This window comes from Geotrypetes seraphini, chromosome 17 (genome assembly GCF_902459505.1).
Source record: "Geotrypetes seraphini chromosome 17, aGeoSer1.1, whole genome shotgun sequence".
In the NCBI taxonomy this organism is placed as follows: domain Eukaryota; kingdom Metazoa; phylum Chordata; class Amphibia; order Gymnophiona; family Dermophiidae; genus Geotrypetes; species Geotrypetes seraphini.
Genome location: NC_047100.1, coordinates 9101780 through 9129342, shown reverse-complemented (window position 1 = coordinate 9129342; position 27563 = coordinate 9101780). Strand labels below are relative to the sequence as shown.

Here is a 27563-nt window from a genome sequence, read left to right as displayed (position 1 = left end):
ACAAAGACTAGGAGACACTCGATGAAGTTAACAGGGAAATACTTTTAAAATCAATTGTAGGAAATTTTTTTTTTTTTTCATTCAGAGAATAGTTAAGCTCTGGAACATGTTGCCAGAGGATGTGGTAAGAGCGGATAGTGTAGCTGGTCTTAAAAAAGGTTTGGACCATTTCCTGGAGGAAAAGTCCATAGTCTTTTATTGAGAAAGACATGGGGGAAGCCACTGCTTGCGCTGGATTGGTAGCATAGAATATTGCTATTCCTTGGGTTTTGGCCAGATACTAGTGACCTAGATTGGCCACCATGAGAACAGGCTACTGGGCTTGATGGACCATTGGTCTGACCCAGTAAGTATGTTCTTATGCACTTTGTTCTTGTATTCTGCTATAACTTATTTCCACATGTGAGGAGGGGGAGTCCCGTGTTCATTGCATCTTTCAAAGTGCAGTGCAGAGGGGGATTCCTGTATCCCCTAAATCTATCTCTGTTCACTGAATCTGTTTAAGTGCATAAATTCAGCAAACAGGCCTCTGATGTCATAGCAACAGGGAGGCTATCGTGCACACTGTGTGGACTCCTCCCACTGGCATGAGCAGAGAGTTACTATTGGCTCTTTTGAAAGAGTCAAGAGTATTTTTCAGCCTGATAAACAGTATAGAGAGAAGCACAGAAAGCAGTTGGTGTTAGAAGGGAAAGCAAGAAGTTGGAGTCAGAAGGGGAAGGGAACAGTTGCAATCGAGAGAAGCAGCTTGTCTCTCTCTGGTTAGGGTTACCAGACATCTGGAAAAACCCGGACATGTCCTCTTGTTAGAGGAGTGTCCAGGTGCTCAGACGGACTTTCCAAAACCCAGCAGTTGTCAGGGTTTTGGAAAGCTCTGGCCCAGTCTGGAGGGTCTCTGAGCAGGCGTGGATGATGTCACACGTGTGCGAGCATGCTCAGAGGTCAGGAAGAATGAGATGAGCCTTTCGGAGGGTGGGGCTTGAAGTGGAATGGGGCAGGGCTGAAGGCAGAATGTGGTGGGGCTGGAGTAGAAAGGGGCGGGGCCAGGCATCCGGGATTTCACTGAGAAAAATATGGTAAATGCTAATGCGTACATGTTAGTCTATGGATGTGTTAGCATTTAGTGCGCGCTAATCAGTTAGCGCACCTTAGTAAAAGAGGGGGTACATCTGGTTAATAGTTTGATGGAAGCTGGCAGAGAATTTCTCTAAGCAGATAGTTACTTTTATGAATATAGCTCTGGGGATCAGCATCCCAGAACCTTGACTATACTGGTAAAAGGTAGGATTTTTATTTGTCCTATTTAACCTGATAGTGTCCTTCTGGCCTGCCTCCTATGCACATAACCAGCCATAGGGTACTATAGAAGGCCAGGGACTACATTCAAAAACCCAAGTTTGATGGATAAACAAATAGCGAGAGTCATCCTCATTAACATTGTACCTACTACTAATGCTGCTATTAATTATTTCTATAGTGCTACCAGACGTGCTCAGCGCTGTACAGAGTCACCTAATAAAGAATAGAGAATAACAAACAACGAGAGCCTTCTGTCTTCTTTAGCAAGCGTGTCCTGAGACTGAGCATTAGTGCAATTGCTTATGAAACGTGGGAACAGAGATGTGCAAGCATTAAAATAATCTGACCACAGCACATAATGAAGGTCCATTTGATGGTCTACCACATGTTAATGCTGGCTTAATTTGTGATTTTATAGCTGAGCTTTTGCTCTATTTAACAGGTTTTATTATTTGTAGTTGATGGAGTCAGTATTCAACAGCAATTATTCAGGTAGAAGAAAATCCTATCCAGATAAGTCCTGCTGACCAGGCCATACCCAGTGAATATTTATTTGGGCAGACCAGTACAGCACAATGGGCACCGCCATTATTCAATGCCAGTGTCTGGATAACTAACCAGGCACATTGGTCCAAATATATCACAATCTAAGCTACACCCCCCCCCCCTCCGTATTCACTGTTTCGGTTATTTGCAGTTTTTTGTGCGCAGGCCCCCAAATTTACATCACAGGAAGTTGCTGCTCCCAGCAATGTACAGAGAGAATCGATCCTCTCAGCGTTGTACAGAGAAAATTGTGACACTTTCTTCACAGGTAAGGTTATTCGCGGTTTTGTGTCTTTTTTGGGGGGCTTTTTACAGAAAAACTGTGAATAACATATGTAAAGTTATTCACAGTTTTCCTGTATTCGCGGCCATGCTGATCACCTCTCTCCGCAAATACGGAGGGGGAAGTGTACTACCACTTATTATTTCTGAACATCTGGTGTAGATAATTCAATCACCAATGACCAGCATATGAAAAATGCTGACCGATAGTGCTGCCCGATTCAGGAAAAAAAAATTTGATTCGATTCAGCCTACTGAATTGATTTTTCGATTTGATATTCCTGCCCAAGTGGGTGTTTTTGTCAAACATCCTAGTGGGTTTATTTTATAGCCTCTTCACCCCCTTTGCCTTCTCCTACCCACACTGGTGCTGTGGTGTCCTCCAAGAATTTGTTCAAACCTTTCTTAAAACTAGCTACGCTATCCACTTTTACCACAACCTCTGGCAATGCATGCTGCTCTGTGAGGCGGGACAAAACCCTATAGTTAGCTTGAGAAGACACTAAGGACAATATTCAAAGATTGTGATATGGTTGTTCTATGTGAACTTTTCATTTTGTCCTTGTGCTTTTTCTTCTCAAAGAGCACATGCTTTGTCCTTTAGCACTCCCTTTACTCCTTGGTCATCCTTCGTAGGTCATTTCCCCTTAATATATTGAAAGAACGGCTTGAAGTTTTTTGCCTCCTTGGCTATTTTTTCCTCATAGTCTCTTTTGGCCCCTTTTACCGCCTTATGGCACCTGCGTTTATGTTGTTTGTGCTTATTTCAGTTTTCGTCAGTTTTTGACCTTTTCCATTCCTTAAACAAATATTTTTTTGTCTCTGATCGCTTCCTTTACCTCTACAGTGAGCCACGCCGGTTCTTTGTTCTTTTTCTTCTTTGATATATATATATAGATTTGATATATATATAGATTTTGTGCCTCGGTGACTGTGTCCTTAAAAAGGGACCAAGCTTGCTCTAGCGTTTTCACAGTGTTCTTCCTCTTCTTAATCTTCTTCCCCACCATGTGTCTCATCCCTTCGTAATTTTCGGAAGTTCAGTGCCATGGCCGTGGTGCTGGACCGATGTTTCACCCCTGCGTCCAGGTCGAAGCGGATCATATTGTGATCGCTGTTTTCCAGCATCCCTTCTACTTCTACTTCTACCTTCGCAGTCCATTTAGTTGCCTCTCTTTCAGTTGCGTTTAATCTCATCCGTCATTTCTCCATCAATTTCCTCGGACTGCCCTGGGGGTCGGTAGTAGATGCCGATCCTCGTTTATGGTCCATTTGTTCCTGGAATTTTGACCCATAGAGACTCTTAACTTATCTGTCTGTTGTGGCATGTTCTCTCCAGTAGATTCAATTCCCTATTTGACGTATATGGCAATGACTCCTCCTTTTTGAGTCACTCTGTCTTTGCGGTATAGTTTGTATCCTGGTAAAACTGTGTTCCAGACATTTTCCTCAGTCCACCATGTTTCCATGATGCCGATGATATCAACGTTATCCTTTTGTGCCACAGCTTCTAATTCTAAGGCTCCTTGCATTCATGTACATACACTTGAGTTTGCAGCCTATTCCCTTCTTGCTTGTCCTTCCCTCTTGTGTCCCTTTTAGTCTGTTGTGCCTGCGATCCGGTGAGTCTTCCCCTCTATCTTCCTGTACGGTATCCTCCGGGTTTACCGGTTCCCGAACCATCGACTCTCTCTCTCGGTTGACTGTCGGATTTCCTCTTCTTCCTAGTTTAAAAGCTTCTCAAACTTCTCTCTTGATGTTGCTTACAAGTAGCCTCATTCCATCTCTGCTGAGGTGGAGTCCGTCCTTCCTGAATATCTTGCTCTTCCAACAGAACGTCATCCAGTTGCGCACGAAGTGGAATCCTTCTTCCTCACACCAGCACCAGCGCCGCATCCACGCGTTGACTGCTTGCAGCTCCATCTGAGGATGCTATCCTCTGCGTTCTGGTCTCCATCTTCCTTCCTAGCAATCGGAACTGGTCTTTAGTACTCTGCTGTAGTTTCTGTTGCCCATGTTGCTCGTCCCCACATGGATCACTACCGCTGTATCTTCTTCCTCCACACTACCGATGATCCTGCTAAATATTTAATCCAAATACCGCTGAGACATATTTCAAGTGAGACTAAGAACACTGGAGAAAGTTTTCAACTTTTTTCACCATTGTAAAGAAGTAGAAAAAGTGGGATTAAGTAAAAACTGATTACTATACAGGCCCCCTTTTATTAAACTATGATAGCAGTTTTTAGTGTCAGGAGCAGCGTAAGGCATTCAGCGAGGCTCCCGGTGCTAAAAACCGCTATTGCGGTTTAATAAAAAGGGGCCTTGGGATCTAATCTACTGCTACTGCTCCTTTCATTTTATCCTTGTTAGCAGGACCCAAAATCCCAATCAGATGGGAAGATTTTTCTAAGAACAGTGGAAACACACATACTCAGATACTCCCGCAATGCCCATAGCTGCAGATTCTCAAGCAACTGTGTAACTGCCTCTCCTCTGACCATTTTCCCCCCAAGCACTTTTAGGTACCGTTAGAATCCACGCACCCAAAACTTGCTGGCCTAAACCGACCAATCCGATCCTAGTGGGGCGGGGCACACTTCCAGAAAGGTCACAGCCTCCTTCAAACTTTCCAATCCGACACCTGTTGGGTGGGACATGAGTCTGAAAATGACGAGACCCCTTGAAACTAGCCAATCTGAGCCCGTTCAGACGTGCATCCGGAAATGCCAATGTTATTCCCTTCCTAAAGCTGCAGGCTTTGATTAAATGGGCGGCTTGAGTGGAAGCCGGAGGATACTGCAGCACTTCCCGACTGACGGGGAGGAGGGTTGGGTCCCGAATCGGCGAGGCCAATTTTTTTTAAAAGATGAATCGATTCACCTGAAGTGAATCGGTGAATCAATTTGAATCGTGAATCAGGCAGCATTACTGACTGGCAATGACTGGCCTATTGACCAAGATATTTATTCTTTTAAATTATTTTATTGGAGGAATTTTTATGAACTATTAAACTTTTACTAAGCCACGATAGAGGTTTCTACCGCAGCCTAGAGTGCTAAATGCTCCGACACTCAGAGTTCAATGAGCATCGGAACCAGTGGCTTAGCGAGGGTGAAAGGCGCCTGGGATGGTGGCGCCCCTCACCTCCGCCCCCCCCTGCTCCTTCCCTGATCCCACCTGCCGCATGCGCCCCCTCTTCCCCCGTACCTCTAGTTAAAATTGTTGCTTACAGCGGTAAATATCATGCTCCATGCAACCCCGTCAGCTCTCCCTCTGACGTCCCTTCCTATGCGTGGCACCCAGAAGTGACGTTAGTGGGAGGGCCAACGGGGTCGTGAAGAACACGTTGTTGGCCACCAAAAACAACAACTTCAACTAGAGGAATGGGGGAAGAGAAGGGAGGCGTGTGCATGGAAGGGAGAAATGAGAAGAGTTGGGGGGGGTGGAGAGGAGGAGTGGCATCGGGGGCACCCGGGGTGGACCACCCCCCTTACCATGCCACTGATGGAACAGTGTCTGAGCATTTAGTACCCTGAGCCACAGTAGAAAGCTGGCCTATGTTTGTTGTTGTGTGGAATGTAAATTTGTAAAGCATGTTTTGCACACGGAGAATGGCTGCTATAAAATTGCCTGTCAGGCACTTTTATGTATTTACATATAGGCATTCTTAGGGGAGGAGCTTAGGTGGAGCTGCAGTGTGCATGCGTAATTTTAAAAGAACACGTCAATGCAACATTTTCACCTTCATCAGAGCAGAGTAAATTAGTGTGAGCATGTTTGTGCTCTTGAGGCTGGTTCTGGGCTCCTACTTTACAAAGGAACATAGACGCCTTTATGAATATTTCCTGTAGGGATCCTGTTAACGCTGGGTTTTACTAAATGGCGCAAGAGGTGTTTAGCGTGGGCTGGCGAGGTAAATGCTCCAACGCTTGTAGGAGTTCTATGAGCATTGGAGCATTTACCTCGCTAGTCCACGTTAAAAACCTCCAGCATCATTGTATATAATATTTTATAATATAAGTGCCTTTGGTCATATGGTGATGGTGTACTGCTTTATCCAAGTTTCTGAAGTGGGCATCCATCTAGTAGCAGCAAATCTTTGTTTGGTTTATACATTTGAGAGGCAGGCACGGACCTACTGTTTCAAAGGCTCTTTTAAATATACCCCTGAGGAAGGCTGTTTCAGCCAAAACACAGAGGATTTAAAGACTGTCTTATGCCTCACTATACATATATTTCATATATGTTGCATGTGTCAATTTATGTGTTGTATTTTTCAATAAATTGCTGACTCTCATAGTTGGTTGACTTGTGTCCCTTCCGCACTCTTTCTTTTGACATGGTGCCATACTGCTTCCATACTTATGTCATCCTAGAGTAGATATAAATATATTTCAGTCCAAGGGTGAATCAAAGATGTCTAAGTATAGGAATACTGTATAGGGTTCAATTTAAAATCTTAATGTTGACACATAAATCATTTTATCTGCAACAGCCAAGTTATGTAAATTCATTGACCATTCCGCATTCTCCATTACGAACATTGAGGCCATTACAAAATAATAGGTTGGTGATACCATCGGGCAAAAGAACTAAATGGGAATTTCCCCATTCAAAGGCTTTTTTAAACATTTGGCACCAAGTTTGTGTAACCAGCTTCTGAGTCAGAAATCCTATCCAATAATGGCCATGCCAAAGCGGGGATGGAGCTGTACACATCAACCAGAAATAAAACCAATGAATAAATATTTATTAAGAACCAATAAAGCAGTATCCTCATATATTGGATTGAACTGTATTGTAGACCTGATACGGTCTGTGTTTCGGCATTGGTGCCTGCCCCAGAGGTGCAGAAACATCCAGTAGATGGCGGTTTTATAACATCAGAGCTTGCTTATCACAAATAAATCGGGTGTAATGCTAGAAAAATATATTCTAAAAATCCAGCAGGAGAACATATGGCAATTCAGATTCCAATATATGACAGAGACTGTTTTATTGGTTTTTAATAAATATTTATTCATTGGTTTTATCTCTGGTTGATATATATAGTTCCATCCCCACTTTGGCATGTTATGTTTTCTTTCCATGGGTTAGTTCCCTTGTTCTTTGTCATGCACTAATGGTAACATTAGCACATGTACTACACTATCTCCCTCTTTTACTAAGATGCACTATGCTTTTTAGCTTGCGATAAATATTAGTGCACGCTAATCACTCGCTAAACGCTAATAAGTGCATGTTATCCTATGGACGCATTAGCAGTTAGCGCACAGGTTGATTTAGTGCATGGTAAACGCGCGCTAAAACCCTTAGCGCACCTTAGTAAAAGAGAGCCTATAAGTATTTAAAGAGAAGCTAAGGTCTATCTGAAACTGGAGAAGAACAGAAAGGCAAAGGGAGGCTGAAAGGACGCCTCCCCTTGCCTTTCTGTTCTGCTGTTCTCCTAAAGGCGAGGTGATCTTCTTTTGCCTGTCTATTGTCTATCTGAAAATGGAGTACAAATCATACAAAAAGTGGAGAAAAAAAGACTTCAGATATAACTGCATCCTCTCATTACTGCAGGGACAAACATACCATGAACGACTACTTCGGAAAATTGCAAGCCATGGAATTGAGGGTGAAATACTCACGTGGATTAAAAACTGGCTGGAGCATAGGAAACAGAGTGGGGGTAAATGGACAATACTCGGACTGGAAGAGCGTCACCAGTGGGGTGCCGCAGGGCTCGGTGCTTGGACCCGTGCTCTTTAACATCTTTATAAATGATCTGGACATAGGTACGACGAGCGAGGTGATTAAATTTGCAGATGATACGAAGTTATTCAGAGTAGTAAAGACGCAGGGGGATTGCGAAGATCTGCAATGTGACATAATCAAGCTCGAGGAATGGGCATCGACATGGCAGATGAGGTTCAATGTGGATAAGTGTAAAGTGATGCATGTCGGTAACAATAATCTCATGGACGAATACAGGATGTCCGGGGTGATACTTGGAGAGACCTCCCAGGAAAGGGACTTGGGAGTTCTGATCGACAAGTCGATGAAGCCGTCCACACAATGTGCGGCGGCAGCAAAAAGGGCAAACAGAATGCTAGGAATAATAAAGAAGGGGATCATCAACAAATCAGAGAAGGTTATCATGCCGCTGTACCGGGCCATAGTACGCCCTCACCTGGAGTACTGCGTCCAGCACTTGTCGCCGTACCTGAAGAAAAGCACGGTACTACTCGAAAGGGTCCAGAGAAGAGCGACTAAGATGGTTAAGGGGCTGGAGGAGCTGCCGTACAGCAAAAGATTAGAGAAACTGGGCCTCTTCTCTCTTGAACAGAGGAGATTGAGAGGGGACATGATCGAAACATTCAAGGTACTGAAGGGGATAGACTTAGTAGATAAGGACAGGTTGTTCATACTCTCCAAGGTAGGGAGAACAAGAGGGCACTCTCTAAAGTTGAAAGGGGATAGATTCTGTACAAACGTAAGGAAGTTCTTCTTCACCCAGAGAGTGGTAGAAAGCTGGAATGCTCTTCAAGAGGCTGTTATAGGGGAAAACACTCTCCAGGGATTCAAGACAAAGGTAGACAAGTTTCTGCTGAACAAGAACGTGCGCTGGTGGGGCTAGTCTCAGTTAGGGTGCTGGTCTTAGACCAGAGGGCCGCCGCATGAGCGGACTGCTGGACATGATGGACCACCGGTCTGACCCAGCAGTGGCAATTCTTATGTTCTTATTTGTCAAAAAAAAATCCACTATAGCAATACAACCAGTCAGAGAAACAAACCCCGCTGTTAAGCAAGAAAAACCCAGCAACCAGGAAAAAGTTAAACACTTATCTTGACCATCTTTCTTCAGACGTCCCTCGTTCTTAATCAGACACCAACTTTGTCAAAATACCCCGGCGGGGAAATCCATTTCACTTCTGCTGCTTCTGGCAAATGATGGTGTTTGTCCCTGCCCTTATATTACTGAGGTAATGGGAGGGTGCGGTTATCTCTGAAGTCTTTTTGCTCCACTTTTTGCATGATTTGTGCTCAGTTTCAGTTAGACCTTAGTTTCTGTTTAAAGACTTATAGGGCTCCTTTTACAGGAAAGACCAGTGTAAGGGCGCACCAAAGTCTCTTTTTACTGCAGCTTGGTAAAAGAACTCCTTAATTTTCTTGCAGTTCTAAGGGATCTAGATTTGAGCCAAGTGTTTGCATTCTAAAGTGGCTGAGGCAATTTATTTTGTAGTATAAAAACAATCTGAAATTGCCGTTCAAATTTGTCGGGTAATAAAGATAGGAAGACTATTTACATGTCCATCCATTTGACTACGTACAGTTCCTGCATGGTAATTTTCTTGTTTCTGTCATAGTGTTAAGTGTTTGTCCAAGGAAGGATTAGCAGGAGAGAGGGAGAGATTTACAAGTGCCAGGCAAACAGTTAAGTACATCATAAGTGGATGCGAAAACTTGTTCAAAGCAAATAGACCAAAAATCTGTTCATTTCTTTACAAAACAGGAAAGATGTTTTACATTTAAAAAAGTCAAGTGGTAAATTCTAGAGGGATACAGCCACAGATTTGTAATCTAAACTAAACTAAACCTTAGGCTTATAGACCACCTCTTCTCTAAAAAGATAGAGCTCTGCACGGTTTACAGAAAATTAAAAAGAATACAATAAGGGTAGGGATAATATAGAGGGAAGCAACGATCACAATTTCGAAAAAAGCCAAGTTTTCAGAATAATTGGAGAGAACTCAGATCACGCAACTGGACAGGAAAATTATTCCAGAGCTCAGTAATTTTGAAAAGAAGAGACTTCCCTAATTTTCCAGTATAGATGATGCCTTTCACCATTAGGAAAAGATAATTTAAGTTTTTGTGTAGGTCTGGTAATCTCAGATTTTGTAGAATTCCAAAATAGAAGGAGGAAGGAAGGAAAGATGCCATGCAAAGATCTTAAATGTAAAGCAGGCACATTTGAAATAGAGTCTAGAAATAATTAGTAGCCAATGATCGATTTTACTTTTTGCAAAGATCAGCATAGCCGCAGTAGTCTGGATCAACTGAAGTCTTTGAAGATGTTTCTTAGTCAGGCTTAAGAAGACCACATTACAGTAATCCAACTTCGAAAGAATGATTGATTGTACAAGAACAGAAAAATGTTGTTGATGGAAGCAAGATCTCACTTTCCTCAACATATGGAGACTAAAAAAACATTTTTTCACCAGAGAATTAAGATGGTCATTGAAAGAAAGCGTTGAATCTATAATCACTCCCAGAATTTTACTTGAGAATTCAATCGGTAGTGAAGATCCTGAAGGCAGTAGAATAGACAAAAGTAGCTGATCTAATTTTGGGCCTAGCCAGAATAATTTGTTTTGGACTCATTCAACTTCATTTGTACAGTAAGGGCCCATGACTGAAGTTTTGTTAAACATTCTATTATATTCCCAGCAAGGTTAGTGAGATTTGAATCTGTCTGAAGGAGAACAAAGATGTCATCTACATACGTATACAGTGTTTCAAAGGGAGAAAGATGGAAAAGCTTCAGAGTGGTCATGTAAATGTTGAAGAGAAAAGGAGACAAAGGTGATCATCTACCCAGCCCAAAATGTAAAATTTCAGATATGTGTTGTCCCTTTTTGCATGATTAGATGTTAGGCAGGTTACCAAAATGTAAATATTTAGGGGTTCAATTGGTGGGTCCAGGTTAGAACCAGCATTCACGCGGGGGCGGCATTGGCTAAATTAATCCACTCAGTCCTTGGGTGAACCTCTTCATAAAGATAGTTAATTGATTGATTAACCAAGTAAAATGTATATTATCAATAAATAAATGAATGAATTTCTCTGCCACAATGGGAATTCTGAACCACTAATACAACTACTTATCATTTCTATATCACTATCAGGCTTATCCAGCGCTTTGCACCAAAACATGGAAGAGACGGTCCATGCTCAAATGAGCTTACAATCTAATTGAGACAGATAAACTGGACAAAAAGGTGCATCTATATACAGTCCAAAAGTGGGGGAATTACAGAGTGAATGATAAGACAGGCATGGGTGCTTATCGGGTGGGTTGGAATTGAAAGCATCTTCGAAGAAGTGGGCTTTGGGTCTGGATTTGAATATTGCCAGGGACAGAGCTTGATGTACTGAGTCAGGCAGTTTGTTCCAGGCAGCAAAGTAGAAGGGATGAGGCTGGAATTGGCCACAGAGGAGAAGGGTACAGATAAGAGACTTACCCGATGAGCAGAGTTCCCTGGGTGGAGTACATTGAGAAATGAGAAAGGAAAGATTATTGAGGAACAACAGAATGAATACACTTGTAGGTCAAAAAGAGGAGTTTGAACTGTATGTGGAAGCGGAGAGCGAGCCAATGCAGCCACTTGAGGAGAGGGGTACTGTGAGCATAACGATATTGGCGAAATACAAGGCATGCAGCAAAGTTCTGAACAGACTGAATGGGAGAGATGGTTTAGCACGGGGGTCGGCAACCTGCGGCTCCAGAGCCGCATGCGGCTCTTTTCCACCTTTGCTGCGGCTCCGGTAGTGTGTCACGCAGGCATGCAGCTTAAGTCCGGCGTCGCGGCGGGAAATAGCCATGCTGAGCAGTGAGCTCAGCACATACACAGATGAAAGCCTTGCTTGCTGATTGGTCCGGCGGCCCCGCCCCGCCGGACCAATCAGCAAGCAAGGCTTTCATCTGTGTAGTGCTGAGCTCACTGCTCAGCATGGCTATTTCCCGCCGCGACGCTGGACTTGTAAGGTGCCTGAAAAAGAAATTATCCTGGCCGGGGTAGGTGTCATGCTCCGGAGATCTACAGCCTTCCTATCTCCCTCTCCCTTCTTCCTGCTTCCGGCCACATCCCCTGCTCCGCGGCTCTCTTCGGCAACTCAGCAGCAGCGATCGACACAAGCTTCTGACGTCGGGTCCTACCCTCTGCGAGTCCCGCTTGTTTCAACTTCCTTTTTCCACAAAGGCGGGACTCGTAGAGGGAAGGCCTCGATGTCGGCAGCTTGTCTTGATCACTGCTGCTGACGAGTTGCTGAAGAGAGCCGCGGAGCAGGGGGGTGTTGCCAGGTGCAGGTAGAAGGGAGAGGGCCAGATGCAGGACTCGTGGGTGAGGGAGGAGAAGAGAGAGAGAAAGAGAGAGGGGAGGGAAACAAAAGGAAATATTTCATACTGGGCTGGGCCGGAGTGGAGGGAGGGTGGAAAGATTCTAGCTACAGGGTGCAGTAACAAAGGAAAAGGGGGGAAAGCTGAAAATGGAGATAGTGACACAAAGAAGAGAAAGGGTAAGCAGGACCTACTGAATAAGGATAGAGATACAGAGGGGACATGAAGAGGAGGTGAAATAGAGACATAGAAGTAATGCTGAAAAAGTGTGTGGGGGGAGATAAAGACATTGAAAGGGCAAATGGTGAACATGGCGTAAAGATAAGGACAGAGACAAATGAAGATTCTGAAAAAGTGGTGAGATAGGGATATAGGTGAGATGGACACAAAGAAGGGTGATGCTGGAAAATAGGTGGAATGGTAATTCTGACAGACACAGAAGGGAAATGCTGGATCAAGGAGAGATGGGGCTCAGGCTGGATGGAATGAGGAGAAATGCCTTGTTGGCCCGGAACTTCCTCTCCTACGTCAGAATTGACGTCAGGGAGCAGAATGCTGGTCAGCGCAACACTTCTGCAGGGAAAGCTTGGGACAGCGGTGGCTTGGGGGCTGTTCCCCGATTGCGGTGGCAGCAAACCGAGTGGCTTGGGGGACGGCACGGAGACAGAAAGAAGGGGGAACAGGGAGACAGAAAGAAAAAGTTGGGGGAGAGAATGAGGTCTGGAGGAGAGGAAACATACAGGAGGCTGAAAGAAAGGAAGAAAGATTGGATGCACAGTCAGAAGAAGAAAGTGCAACCAGAGACTCATGAAATCACCAAATAGCAAAGGTAGGAAAAATGATTTTATTTTCAATTTAGTGATCCTGTATATAGCATTAAGATAAGAAACAATATATGCAGTGTTAGATTTGTTTTATAATGGTTTTGCGGCTCCAAGTTTTTTTTTCTTTTCGAAAACGGGTCCAAGTGGCTCTTTATGTCTTAAAGGTTGCAGACCCCTGGTTTAGCAGAAGGCCTGTGAGAAGCATATTGAAGTAGTCTAGGCGAGAGGTGATGAGAGTGTAGATGAGGGTCTTAGCAGTGTGCTCAGAAAGGAAAAGTCGGATTTTGGCAATGTTGTAGAGAAAGAAACGACAGGTTTTTGGCAGTGAAGAGAAGGAGAGAGATGAGTCAAAGATTACTCCAAGGATATGAGCTGATGAGACAGGGATGAGAGTGTTGTTCACAAAAATAGAGAATAGGGGGAGAGGTGAGTTTAGGAGAGGAGCACAGGATTTACTTAAAATTAGATTCGCCAGTATTCAAAGTTGTTCAACTAGACAGAAACAGATGCTGATTGGTTAAATAGCATTTTGGCACAAAACCACAATTATCTTGGCAGTAAGTGCTCCCATGTTAATTTCTTGCAAGTACTATGCAGAAATGGAAAAAATTAGTGCAGGAGTTGCAAAAAATAAAAAAGCCCTATATATTGACACATTGAAGCTGAGCTTAGCATGCTGGAAAGTCCCACATTTGGATGTGTTAAGTCCTCATTCTAATACCCTCTAGTTAAAGGGCCCTCAGCACTTTTCCCTCTAAGCCAGTATCTCGCAAACTTTCTCAAGCTGTGGCACACTAAAGGCCGCAGCTTGAGGAACCTGGAAATGCGTGGACGTTACCGTGATGACATCAAGGGCATGTGTGACATCATCATGCATGAAGACCCTTCAGATGGGCCCTGAGACACCAGTAGGGGAGTGCCAGCAGGGAAGAGGGCCAGAGAGAAGGAGAGGCACTGGCGCCAGCGCATCTCCTCCTCTCCAGTGTGCCATGGCACACCTAAAATATCAGGAGGCACGCAATGTATTGTTATCATGCAGTGATTCCCACAGCTTATACTATGCAAGCTTGTAAACTGAAAGATAGGGGACCCTTTGACAACAGCATGCGGAAAAAGACAGTAGGGCTTTTACTTCTATATAGAGCTCTTTTCGCTCACCATTAATGAACTCATCTGTGATTCATCTTCAGCTTTTCTATTGCTGTAGCAATAAATTTCATATCAACATGTGGACTTACTACTCATTAATGTCAGCCAGTATTCTGCAGAATTTCTGAGTCATGTAAATAGCCATACTACTGGAAATATTCAGCACATAGCATTTTTTACTCATGCTGCAAAAAAAAAAAAAAAAAAATCAGGCTGATCAGCTCTGCCTTCTGGACATTAACACCTGTTTACAGTGGCTTTCAGTAAATGGTGTTCAAATTTAGAAGCTGTGAAAAATCCATGCTAACTATTATTCCATTGTCCCATAAAGTTAGGGCCACGGCTGGAGGGCATCTGGAAATGCATGGATGTTGATGCGCATGTGTGATGTCATCACATCGGCATCCATACATGCATGGAGGTCCTCTAGTTGTGGCCCGGAGCCTGCTATTACTATGCCGGTGGGAGGGAAGGGGGTGCTTTAGGAGGAGAGGTGCTGGCGAGGAGGAGAGACACTGGCACCAGCTGACTGCCTACAGGACGTGCCTCTCACTTCAAGAGGCACATCCTAAGAGCAGGGCAAGATTAATTTGTCGTGGACCCTAGGCACACAGGTCTACTGGGCCCCCCTACTCCACATGCCCCACCCCATTTATTCACCCATTTTATTATTTATTTCTTTATTTCCACTGTATTTCTTTTATTTTGAAATTCAAACAAAGATTACCATACCAGTGCCAGTTTACAGTTTTTCTTCTATGCAACCACCAAATATATCTGAACAAATCCCCCCTTCCTTCAGCTGGCAGGGCTTTGGGAAGCCCACCAATTTATATTTTGCATCTGGGTAGGAGGCATGGGACATGGTGAGAAAAAAATTTAGTGCCCATTATTTTATTGGACTACTACATTTCTCAATTAGCTTTCTGAGATTAAAACCTCTTTCTTCAGGTCAGTAAACTATACTGCTGTTACAGTATCCCTGTCCTGACCTGAGGAAAGGAGTTATGGTCTCTGAATTAATAAAAATGTATTAAAATTAGTTCAATAAACAGGATCACCTTATTTCCATTTTCTATTAATAAATGATTATCAACACAGCTACAATAATACTTTATCTTTAAAGCAAAAATAAATAAACAAATAGAATTTTTTTTCTACCTTTGTTGTCTGATTTCTGCCTTCCTCATCTTCTCATCATTCTCTTCCTTCCATCCACTGTCTGCGCTCACTCTGCTTCCATATAGTATCTGCTCTCTTTCTATGTCTCTTCCAGAAACTGTCTGCTTCTCCCTTCCATCTCTCCTTCCCCCCCCATTGGTGTGGCATCCATATACTTCTCTCCGCTCCCCCCATGGTGTGGCATCTGTTTTCTTTCTTCCATCTCTCCCTCCCAGCAGATTTTAGCATATCTCTCTCTCTCCTCCTCCTTTCCTCCCCTCAGATTTGGTATCTGTCTCCTCCCCTTCCCTTGCTCTGGCATCTCTCTCTCCGCTGCCTTCCTACTGTTCTTCCCTGGTCTTCATTATCAATTTATTTTCTGCCTCTTTTTAAATTCTTTCTTACTATTCAGTCCTCAATTTCCCTCTTTCGTTGTGTCTACCTATAGCCACTTCCCTCACCCCTTCCAGTATCTAAATCTATCCTCTTTCCCCAATCCAGCATGTGCCCTTTTTTCTTTCTCCTCCCCACTTCCTTCCAGGGTCTTCTGCCCTCTCTCACCCCTCTTCCATTCAGCGTCTATCTCCCTCTTTCTACCCCTTCCATCTGCTGCCCTCTCTACCCTTTACATCCAATGTCCGCCCTCTCTCTCTCTTCCATATGGCATCTTCCCTCTTTCTGTGTCCATTCAATATACTGTCTGTCCTGTGCCCCTTTCAGCTTCACCCCTCTGCATTTTTATGCCTTCACCCCTTCCCCTATGCTCTGGCATCTCTCTCTTCTCCTTTCTTTCTTTCCTTCCCACTCAACCCCTTGACCTGGCATCTCTCTCCTTTCCTCCTTTCTCTCCTCCCCCTCCATGCTTTGGCATCTCTTCTCCTTCCTTTCCCTCTGGTCTGGCATCTGTCTCCTTAGTTTCCATTCCCTACCCCATGCCCTGACATCTTTCTGCTCTCCTTCTATCTCTCCCTCCCTCCCCTTCCATTATCTGGCATTTTCTCTCCTTCCTTTCTCTCCCTCCCGCCACTGGTCTGGCATCTGTCTCCTTCTCATCCCTCCCCCTCCATGGTTTGGTATCTCCTTTCCTTCCCCTCCCTCCCAAGGTCTTGGCATATCTCTTCTTTCCCTTCCTTGGTGGTCTTCTTCTCCCTCCTTTCCTCTCTCTCCTCAATTGGGTGCAGCAGCATTTCTCCACCACCACCACCCCACCCCCCGACAGCCTGGTGAGCTTCCCTCCCTTCCACTCCCTCTTGCCCACCACCGCCCGCAAGCAAACTGAACCCAGGTTGCGGGGCTCTAATTCTGCACACACTGGCTTCCCTTGTCATCTGAAACAGGAAGTTATGTCATTCCTGTTTCAGACGAGAAGGGAAGCCAGCGCACACAGTGTTAGAGCCCACCCCCCGCCTGGGTTCAGTTTGCTCTAACACTGCACCGCCGGCTTCCCTTCTCCTAATGCGCGCCAACTTCCCTTCTATCCCACACCTAGCAATTACAGCAGAGGCGTTGCAATTAATGCACATTTATTTTTGCAATTAACACATTGTAACACAAAATTTTGCCATGCTTTCATAGAAGGACCCCTAAGTCTGATAACGCTATAAAAATAATTAAAGTAGTAAATTATTAGTAGTATAAGTAGATCCTGTAAATTCTTTGACTGTCTAGTATGAACTGCATTCTTGAGATCTCCCCAAAGTGGCTTAATGATGTTGAGGTCAGGAGACTGTGATGACCCCTCCAGAACCTTCACTTGTTTCTGCTATAGCCTGTTTCATATCATTGTCATGTTGGAAAATCCAAGTGCGCCCCATGTATAGCTTCCTGGTTGATAAAAGCAAATTCTTCTCCAATATTTTCTGATAAAATGCTGTATTCATCCTGCCATCAATTTTGACTAAATTTCCTGTGCCACTGTAGCCTCATACATCCCAAAACAGCAGAGATCCACCTCGGGATGGTGTGCTTCTCTTCATAGGCCTTGTTGACTCCTCTCCAAACATAGCATTCAATTTTGGTCTCACCACTCCAAATCATTTTGTTCCAGAAGGTTTGAGGCATTGGTACAACAATGGCTTTTTCTGGCAACTCTGCCATGCCGCCCATTTTTGTTCAAGTATCTTTTATTATGCATGCCAAAACAGCCACACTGCTTTGTTTTAGAGCAGACCGTATTTCAGTAGAAGTTGCTTGTGGGGGTTTTCTTTACTTTCCTACAAAGTTTTCTGGCAATTGTGTCTGAAATCTTTCTTGGTCTACTTGACCGTGGCTTGGTATTAACAGAACCCAGAATTTTCCACTTCTTGATCAGAGTTTGAACAGTACTGACTAGCATTTTCAGATCTTTGGATATCCTTCTCCTGATTTATAACATTTAGGTACTTTGACAGTTCTTTTGCTTTCCCCATGCTTCAGTAACCAGCAAAGTCAGTGTAGCCCAAGATGAAATGCACAAAGATTTCTCAAGAGCTACTGTACGAAACTCATTGACTATTTATACACCGACACTAATTCCAATCAAACAAGGCACAGGTGTGGATACTAAACCTTCATTGCCATCTCAATCTGTGTGTGTACATTATTATCCCAAACATTCAAAAGTATGTAAACATTTGATCAGGGCAATCTATGTGAGTTCAGTATGATTACTAAAGCACACATACAGAATTCAATATTCCTAAACTAAAGAATGGTGTTAAACAGGATTGCTCATAGAAACATAGAAACATAGAAAATGACGGCAGAAAAGGGCTATAGCCCACCAAGTCTGCCCATTGCAATTTGCCTCCCCCCAGAGTTCATTCCCTTAGAGATCCCACATGAGTATCCCATTTCTTCTTAAAATCAGTCACGCTGCTGGCCTCAATCACCTGCAGTGGGAGTCCATTCCAACGCTCCACCACTCTCTCGGTGAAAAAGTACTTCCTGGAGTCGCCATGAAATTTCCCTCCTCTGATTTTCAGCGGATGCCCTCTGGTTGTTGAGGGTCCCATGAGACAGAAGATATTATCATGTCATATTATCAGGTAATAAGCTTTTGCCTATTATGTTGCAAAGTTTGGCGTCGTCAGCGAATAGTGCTACCCTTCCTTTAAGTCCTTGTGTCATATCTCTTATGAATAAATTGAATAGTATTGGGCCCAGAACCGAGCCCTGCGGCACCCCACTGGCCACTCTTGACGCCTTGGATGGGGTACCGTTCACCACCACCCTCTGAAGTCTACCGCTTAGCCAATCTCCAACCCATGCAGTTAGAGTGCTTCCTAATCCTATCGCTTTCAATTTGTTCAATAGCCTTCTGTGTGGGACGCTATCAAATGCTTTACTGAAGTCCAAATATACCACGTCCAGTGACTCTCCTGCATCCAGTTGTCTGGTAACCCAGTCGAAAAAGCTAATCAGATTAGATTGGCAGGATCTACCCTGGGTGAACCCATGCTGGTGGGGGTCTCGTAAGTTTTCTTCGTCCAGGATTATGTCAAGGTTCCGTTTGATCAGTGTTTCCATGAGTTTACACACTATAGACGTGAGACTCACCGGTCTGTAGTTTGCCGTCTCTGTCCTGCAGCCCTTTTTGTGGAGTGGGATTACGTTGGCGGTTTTCCAGTCCAAGGGGACTCTTCCTGTGCGTAGGGAGAGATTGAAAAGCTCAGATAATGGTTCGGCCAGGACTCCACATAGCTCCCTGAGCACCCTGGGGTGCAGGTTGTCCGGTCCCATGGCTTTGTTTACTTTGAGTTTTGATAGTTCGTTGTAGACGTTACTGGGCGTAAACTCGAAGTCTTGAAACGGGTCTTTCTGGGTATCTCCCGTCTGAAGCTGCGGACCAGCTCCCGGTGATTCGCAGGTGAAGACTGAACAGAAGTATTCGTTCAGTAGTTCTGCCTTGGCAGAATCTGATTCTGCAAAATTACCATCTGATTGCTTCAGCCGTTCTATACCATCTTTGTTTCTTTTCCTGTCACTAATATAGCTAAAGAAAGATTTATCCCCTTTCTTGATATTCCGTGCTAGTTTTTCCTCCATTCGGAGTTTGGCCTCTCTGACTTTCTTTTTAACGGTTTTAGCTCCGTCTAGATAGTCTTCTTTCGCCCCCTGGTTTCCTAAATGTTTGTAGGTGATGAATGCCTCTTTTTTCTTTTTAACTAGGTCTGAAATTTCTTTAGTGAACCATTGGGGTCTTTTGGTTCTCCTGCATTTACTTACTGTTCTTATGTATCAGTTTGTTGCTTCATGTAGGATGGACTTCAGAGACAACCACATATCCTCTAAATTTTCAGATTTTGTTTGTTTATATAGCTCCTGATGGACAAAATCTCTCATGCGGTTGAAGTCTGTGCCTTTAAAGTTGAGAACCCTTGTTGCTGTGCTTGACTTAGAGAAGCCTTTCTTAAGGTTGAGCCATACCATATTATGGTCGCTGGAGGCCAGTGTATCGCCTACTGAGACGTCCGAGACGCTATCTCCGTTGGTGAGTACCAGGTCTAGAATCGCCTTGTCCCTGGTGGGTTCCAGTACCATTTGTTTGAGACGTGCGCCTTTTATGGAGGTTAATATTCTTTTACTGCTACCTGTAGTCGCTCATATTATTCACACATAGTACACATCTTACAAATTCTGCCAGGGCCGAATCCAGTCGGGTTTTCAGGATTTCCCCCAATGAATATGCATTGAAAGTAGAGAATGACACGGTGACAAAATTCATCACCGTTCACGTCCCCACGGATAACCGCGGGAAATAATCCCATGTCATTTTCTAGTGTCTATTTCAACCTCGGTCCTTCTACATCAGCATTCTTCAAAGCAAAGCTTGCGGGTCAGTGGTTGTGGCCCTTCATACTCTGATTCTTATGGGAGCCAAGGATAATGAAGCCATTGTGACATCACTGATGTGATTGGCTCTTAGGCACTGGTGGGATGAGGCATTATGACATCACAATATCTGCTCTGGATACCAGAGACTGTCATTCTGTAGTGTCTGTTTCAACCTCAGTCCTTCTACACCAGCATTCTTCAAAGCAAAGCTTGTGGGTCAATGGTTGTGGCCATTCATACTCTGATTCTTATGTGAGCCAAGGATAATGAAGCCATTGTGACATCACTGATGTGAATGGCTCTTAGGCACTGGTGGAATGAGGCATTATGACATCACAATATCTGCTCTGGATACCAGAGACTGTCATTCTTTAGTGTCTGTTTCAACCTCAGTCCTTCTACACCAGCATTCTTCAAAGCAAAGCTTGTGGGTCAATGGTTGTGGCCATTCATACTCTGATTCTTATGGGAGCCAAGGATAATGAAGCCATTGTGACATCACTGATGTGATTGGCTCTTAGGCACTGGTGGGATGAGGCATTATGACATCACAATATCTGCTCTGGATACCAGAGACTGTCATTCTGTAGTGTCTGTTTCAACCTCAGTCCTTCTACACCAGCATTCTTCAAAGCAAAGCTTGTGGGTCAATGGTTGTGGCCATTCATACTCTGATTCTTATGTGAGCCAAGGATAATGAAGCCATTGTGACATCACTGATGTGAATGGCTCTTAGGCACTGGTGGAATGAGGCATTATGACATCACAATATCTGCTCTGGATACCAGAGACTGTCATTCTTTAGTGTCTATGTCAACCTCAGTCCTTCTACACCAGCATTCTTCAAAGCAAAGCTTGAGGGTCAGTGGTTGTGGCCATTCATACTCTGATTCTTATGGGAGCCAAGGATAATGAAGCCATTGTGACATCACTGATGTGATTGGCTCTTAGGCACTGGTGGAATGAGGCATTATGACATCACAATATTTGCTCTGGATACCAGAGACTGTCATTCTGTAGTGTCTGTTTCAACCTCGGTCCTTCTACACCAGCATTCTTCAAAGCAAAGCTTGCGGGTCAGTGGTTGTGATTCTTTCCTCTCTCCATAAAGAATAACATGAAGATGGTTTCCCGCGGGGACGGGAACGGTGATGAATTTTGTCACCGTGTCATTCTCTAATTGAAAGCAGTGCATGCACATAGATCTCATGCATATTCATTGGGGAAATCCTGAAAACCCGACTGGATTCGGCCCTCAAGGAGGGACTTTGTTGACCCCTGGTGTAAACCTATGATTACAACTTGTAAGTTTTTACTAAATGTTTGCTTTAAAACTGTTGTGTTTCATTCAAATTTTTCAACTCTTTATTTTTACAAGGTATGTGACAAATTACATTAGTATGGTAATGTGTATTGTTATTACCTTGTTCTCAATACATTTTGCATGTTTCTTAAAAACTTGACCTTAATAGGTGCACAGTAACTCATTTTGGGGTCCTTTTGCTAAACTGCTGTAAAAAAGTGGCCTTAGTGTTCTCTTAAGTGGCTGCTTCCTGTGCTCCAAGACTGCTTTTACTGAAGTCACAAAATGGCCAATTTTCCATTTTCTGAAATAAATGGCCCTGAAATGAATATTTTCATTGCACATTTTCATTATGCTAATCCTGGTAGGGTTACCAGATGTCCGGATTTCCCCGGACGGCTTTTCAAAGCCCAGCACTTTATCCGGGTTTGAAAAGCCTCCTCAAATCGCATCGGGCAGGGAGGAAGTCCATGCGATGACATCACCCGCACGTGTCATCTAGAGACTAAGCTCCAAGCTTTCAGTCACCCTAGGACTCTTCAGCTTAGAGCAGTGTCTCTCAAATTTTCTCGAGCCAGGGCACACTAAAGGCATGACATCATCATGTCGATGTCCGTGCATGTGCAGAGGCTCTCCTGCTGGGCCCTGAGACGCAGGTAGGGGGTGCCAGCAGGGAAGAGGGACTGAGAGAAGGAGAGGCACTGGCGCCAGCTGATTGCCTACAGCAATGTTTCTCAACTACTTCAAGCTAAGTACCCCCTAAGTCTAACAAATATCAACTGATTACCCCAACCACAGACCTCCCTAGGCCCAGCTCCAGATCCCATCCCTTTACTAATTGTAATGCAATTTTTTCCATTCATTTTTCATTTACACACAATATACACGGCAGATATAAATTCTCAAAACTTGACACATTTCAATCACTCCCTCCTGCCAATAGAGAGCCCCCAAACCATCCCCTACCCTCCCTGTTCCCCTCCTCAAAAAAGGCAGGAGGGATACCCATTCTCTCTTGCCCCGGATGCTCCACCGGAAGCACAGTCCCTCCTCCTTCAAGGTCCGCTGATCTTAAATGGTGGGCCTTCCCTCTTTGGTGCATCATGTGATGCACAGGGAGGGGCCAAGGTGTCTGAGTCATTTAGGGCTTTAGGGTTACAGAGGGAGGAGCCCAAGGCCCAGATTGGCTCAGACACCTAAGGCTTCCCCCCTTGAGGAGGAGGGGTGCCCACTCCCTCTGGCCTCCACACCCCCCCCTCCCCAACGAGCTGAACCGATCTGGAGACCCTCCCTCCATGGACTTAAATGAAAATCAGCAGGAGGGATGCCAACTCCCTCCTGCCTCTGTGACCCACCCCCACGGAACCTCTCCTTTCCCACTCTCCCTACTTTAGAAAGAATCGGCAGGAGGGATGCCTACTCCCTCCACTGGATGCCCCCATACCTGTACAGAAAGGAGACAGCAGGAGGGATGTGCAATACCTCCTGCTCGCAGACCCGCCTTTCCAAAATGGCAGGCCTTTCCCTTCCCCATGTATCCTGGGACGTACTGGGATGGGCCTAAGGCCCTGATTGACTCAGATGCCTAAGGCCTCTCCCAGGAGAGGTGGCCTTAGGAGTCTGAGCCATTCAGGGTCTTAGGCTCCTCCCTGTGTATCCCAGGATGCACTGGGATAGGGGGCCGAAGGCCTTGATTGGCTCAGATACCCCCTGAGAGAGGTCTTAAGCGTCTGAGCCAATCTGGATCAACGAGCCAATCTAATTTTAATATTAATGACCTCATTTTAATATAATGAGATTGTTTCATGCCAGCATCAGAGAATGTACAAATGTACGGAAAACCAGGCGGTGAGCCATTTTCAACATCGGGTTGACAAATTTGGTCAGTCGCTAAACCAGTCACATTGGTTTAGCGACGATCAGAGCATTTAGTGCATCTAGTCCCTAGTTCTACAGTTAAACAGCTCAGGAACGCAACCCCTTTTACTCCCATGCTGTTTGAATTGTCTTGTGTATTAAAGATAGGTACTGAGGTAAGAGAAGCAAAATAGGGAACGACCTCTTAAACTTACATTAAGGCTTCTTTCTGATAGTAACAATAGCAGATGTTTTTCTGAAGACCTGAACATGGAATTTGTAAAAAAAGAAAAAAAAAAATGAATGCTGTACATAAACCAATGAGGTTCTCTGATTCTCCCTCGTCTAAATTGCTAAATGTTATTTGTGCCAACAGCTTCAGAAAAACAGTATTTGTGATGATTATTGGCATCTGCTTGGAATTTGTTAATAAGGAAATAATGTATTTTAAAAGCCTTTGCTTTTATATCTTTAGGTTCACCCTATCACAATACATAGTATCATAGTAGATGATGGCAGATAAAGTCCCAAATGGTCCATCCAGTCTGCCCAACCTGATTCAATCTAAAAATTTGTTGGGTTTTTTTTCCTTCTAATTCTTAGCTATTTCTGGGCAAGAATCCAAAGCTCTGCCCAGTATTGTGCTTAGGTTACAACTACTGAATTCTCCATCAAAGCTTACTCCAGCCCATCTACACCCTCCCAGCCCTTGAAGCCCTCCCCAGCCCATCCTCCACCAAATGGCCATATACAGACACAGAGCGTGCAAGTCTGCCCAGTACTAGCCTTAGTTCTTCAATATTTACTATTATTTTCTGATTCTAGGTCCTCTGTGTTCATCCCACGTTTTTTTGAACTCCGTCACCTCCACCACCTCTCTCGGGAGCGCATTCCAGGCATCCACCACTCTCTCCATAAAGAATAATTCCCTTACATTGCTCTTGTCTACCATCCCTCAACCTCAAATAATTGTCCTTTGGTTTTACCATTTTCCTTTCTCTGGAAAATACTTTGTTCTACGTTAATACCTTTCAAGTATTTGAACGTCTGAATCATATCTCCCCTGTCCCTCCTTTCCTCTAAGGTAATTTTTATTTTTCTAATATACAGGGTGCCTACAAAAACACTCCTTGATTTTAAATGGTTATCAAATCAAAACTTATTGGAATATGTCTGTAAATAAGATGACAGCAAATACAAGTCCCAAAAAGCACAGTTGGCAAGGTCTTACACAATTGCTTGCACTTTCACCCTTGTAAGCTACAATTGGCATCTGCAGAACACCTGCAACAATGGATGATCTGCAGGAACGCATCACTGAAGCTATAAACGTGATCATGCCAGATCTGCTTCAGAGAGTCTGGTCCAAGCTCGATTATCGCATCGATGTTTGCTGAGTAACAGGTGGGATGCCCTTCAAGTGTATGTAATCAATAGATACCCTATGAAACTTTAGGAATTGATGAAACTGTAGTCTCAAAGGTGAAAAAATAGTCCAATAAATTTTGGTTTTGCAACCATTTAAAATCAAGGAGTGTTTTTGCGAGCACCCTGTACCAGTAGATGAAGCAAGTAAACTAATTTGTCCAGGTTAACCCTTTCAGGACCATAAGGATCGTAGGCCAATTTTTGTGGTTTTGACGACATTTTTATGGTAAAAAGGGCTTGCAGATGCCAAAAAATTGATTTTTTTTGTGAAATATCATTATTTTTATTTTAAAAAAATCACACTTCTGGCTTATGGACAGTGTGGCAAGTGAATCTTCTCGTCTATCTGGCAACGACGCTAATGAATGAATGTCGGAACCAGTTTGTTTACATAAAGGCAGTATCCTATGGAATCCGTACCTATCCAATTTAGAACTGTAGACTATCCCAATCAAAATGGATAGGATTTTAAAGTTATGGGACAAATAGGTCCCTTGGTCCTGAAAGGGTTAACAGCCTCATTGATCAAGGATGTTCATCACCCCCACTTTGCAACATTTCTTTCCAGTTTAAGCTTTGAGGATTACTGCGCACCAGAAACAGGATGCTGGGTAGGAGGAGGCCGTTCAGTGCAGGGATTCCAACTCTGAGATTTCAGGAGTATGCATTAGTAAACTTGAACATGATAAACTAGAAGGAAGGGAGAATTCAGCTAGAAAATAGGAAGCCCAATTGTGCTGGAAATACAGAGCGCACAGGAGCTGATAAGGACAGACTTCTCAGTTCACCGAGGTTGCCTTTTCCCTTTCCATTTCAGACTTTCAACTCCCCCCACGTTATAGATCAGCTGTAATCTCTGCTCTTGCCTTCGTTTTCCTTCTGGTTTTCTATTCCTACTTTCAGATCGAATGTTTAAATTTTTACTTGGCAGAGGTTAAGATTGTGGTTTCCCCTCCCGAAATATTAAGCAGATGCTCTCTATCTCCCCCTCCAGCTTGACACATATTTATTCATTACCGCTTCAGAAGTTCAAAGCGCCGACTCACTCAACATTATAATATCAAGTTTATAGATTGAAAAGACATTTTTTTAAAAATGCAGTTTCAGCCAGATCCACAAAGGCCACCTTTCTATTTACTGTTTAATACATCAGGGCCATATTTTATACAAAATTGCATTCATTGAACCTGCCAAGCTAACAGGAATAAAAATATAAATAAAACAGTACATACCTGTCTGTAGAACAGCAGCATTTGGTATGGGAATGGTTAGTAGAGCATCACACAGGTGTCTTAAGTAGCTGGGTGGATGGGCTAATGAACCATAGAGAAGAGAAACCAGGCCCATAAGACACTCTAACCACTACATTTATGGTGGAAAATGTGAGTCCACCAAAAACCCCCAAAATCCTACTATACTGGCATATAAGATGCTGCATGTAGCCATAAGGGTTATTGGGGTGGGAGGCAGCTGTGTATAGTAGATTTGGGGGTTTTTGGAAGGATCACCATAAATTATAATGGGGTTATAGTGTGATGTATATCTGGCTCCCTTTATGTGAAATTCACAGCAGTGCTCTCTAAGGTGCACCATTGCTCTATTGGGATGTCTATGTGGAAGTCCATCACAACGCTGGTCCCTCCTATGTCCAAATGGTCTATATTTGGAAATTTTAAACTTGGATATTCCCTTGGCCTCACATTTCCATCATAAATGTAGTGGTTAGAGTGTCTTATGGGCCTGATTCTCCTCTCTATGGTTCATTGGCCCACCCACCAGGCTACTTAAGACACCTGTGTGATACTCTACTAAAACAGGTGTAGCTCGGAACATCTAAGTTCTATCCAGGATATCCTGCAAAATGTCCAAGTTTAACCTGGCCTACAGCCCGTCCAAATCTCACCCAAAACACGCCTCAAACATGCCCCTTTCTGAGTTTGAGATTTTGGAAGGTGAGCATCCCTTAAAACATCTAACTTCTTTGTTTCAATTATCGGCACTTGGATTTTTTGCAGAGAAAAACATCCAAATGCAGATTTTAGATGTTTTTCTGTTTTGAAAATGCACTTACATGTAACTTTATCAAGAGTGGTAAAATATGGTCAAACCATGGCTGCAGTTGTGCATGTGTTGTGTGAGCACTAGTGCTGCTTGATTCAGGAAAACATTTTGATTCGATTCAGGCTATTGAATCGATGATTCGATTCGATTTTCCTGCCCAATTGGATGTTTTTTTTAACATCCTGGTGGGTTTATTTTATAGCCCCTTCACCCCCTTTGCCTTCTCCTAACCACACTGGCACTGTGATGTAAACAAAATAAACAAACAAAAAAGACTTTTCCTCTCTCTGTCAAATCCTAGCTCACGTTTGCGGTCTAACACCAGCTCTGGCAGGATACACTTTTCAAATCTGACATATTGTAATCACAAAACAGAAAATAAAATAATTTTTTCTACCTTTTGTTGTCTGGTCATTATTCAAATCTTGTTGGTCCAAGGCTCTGGTTATCTTCTGATAAGGGTCTCCTTCTTTCTCTGTGCTAACCATCCATCTTCCATCTCTGTCCTCCTCTTCCGTTTCCCTTCTGTCCCCTGGAGGTCTGGCATCTTTCCTTTTTTTCGTTTCCATCCATAGATCCACCTTTTCTCAACTACCCTTTCATCCAGCATCTCTCCCAGGGTCCAACATCTCTCCCTTTCTGTTCCTTTCATCCCTAAATCCCATTGTCCACCATCTCTCTCCCTCTCTTCTGTTTTTAGACCCATTAGTTCTTCCCCCCAAAGTCCGGC

At 43.8% G+C, this 27563-nt stretch overlaps 1 protein-coding gene and 1 long non-coding RNA gene across 8 annotated transcripts in view; one reads left to right on the top strand and one right to left on the bottom strand.

The window, feature by feature from the left end:
- IQSEC1 (IQ motif and Sec7 domain ArfGEF 1) overlaps nucleotides 1-27563 on the top strand; it is an 819058-nt gene that overhangs the window by 416839 nt on the left and 374656 nt on the right. The window lies entirely within an intron of this gene.
- The window catches only part of LOC117351468, a 37613-nt gene that overhangs the window by 6850 nt on the left and 3200 nt on the right, over nucleotides 1-27563 (bottom strand). Inside the window, exons 2-3 of one of the 2 annotated variants that reach the window (XR_004537427.1) lie at nucleotides 23560-23608; nucleotides 14298-14393 (exon numbers count right to left, since the gene is read on the bottom strand). This is a non-coding gene — a long non-coding RNA (uncharacterized LOC117351468). Of the gene's footprint in view, nucleotides 1-14297; nucleotides 14394-23559; nucleotides 23609-26004; nucleotides 26033-27563 lie in introns of those variants that run through there. The other variant, XR_004537428.1, reaches the window with a different exon arrangement.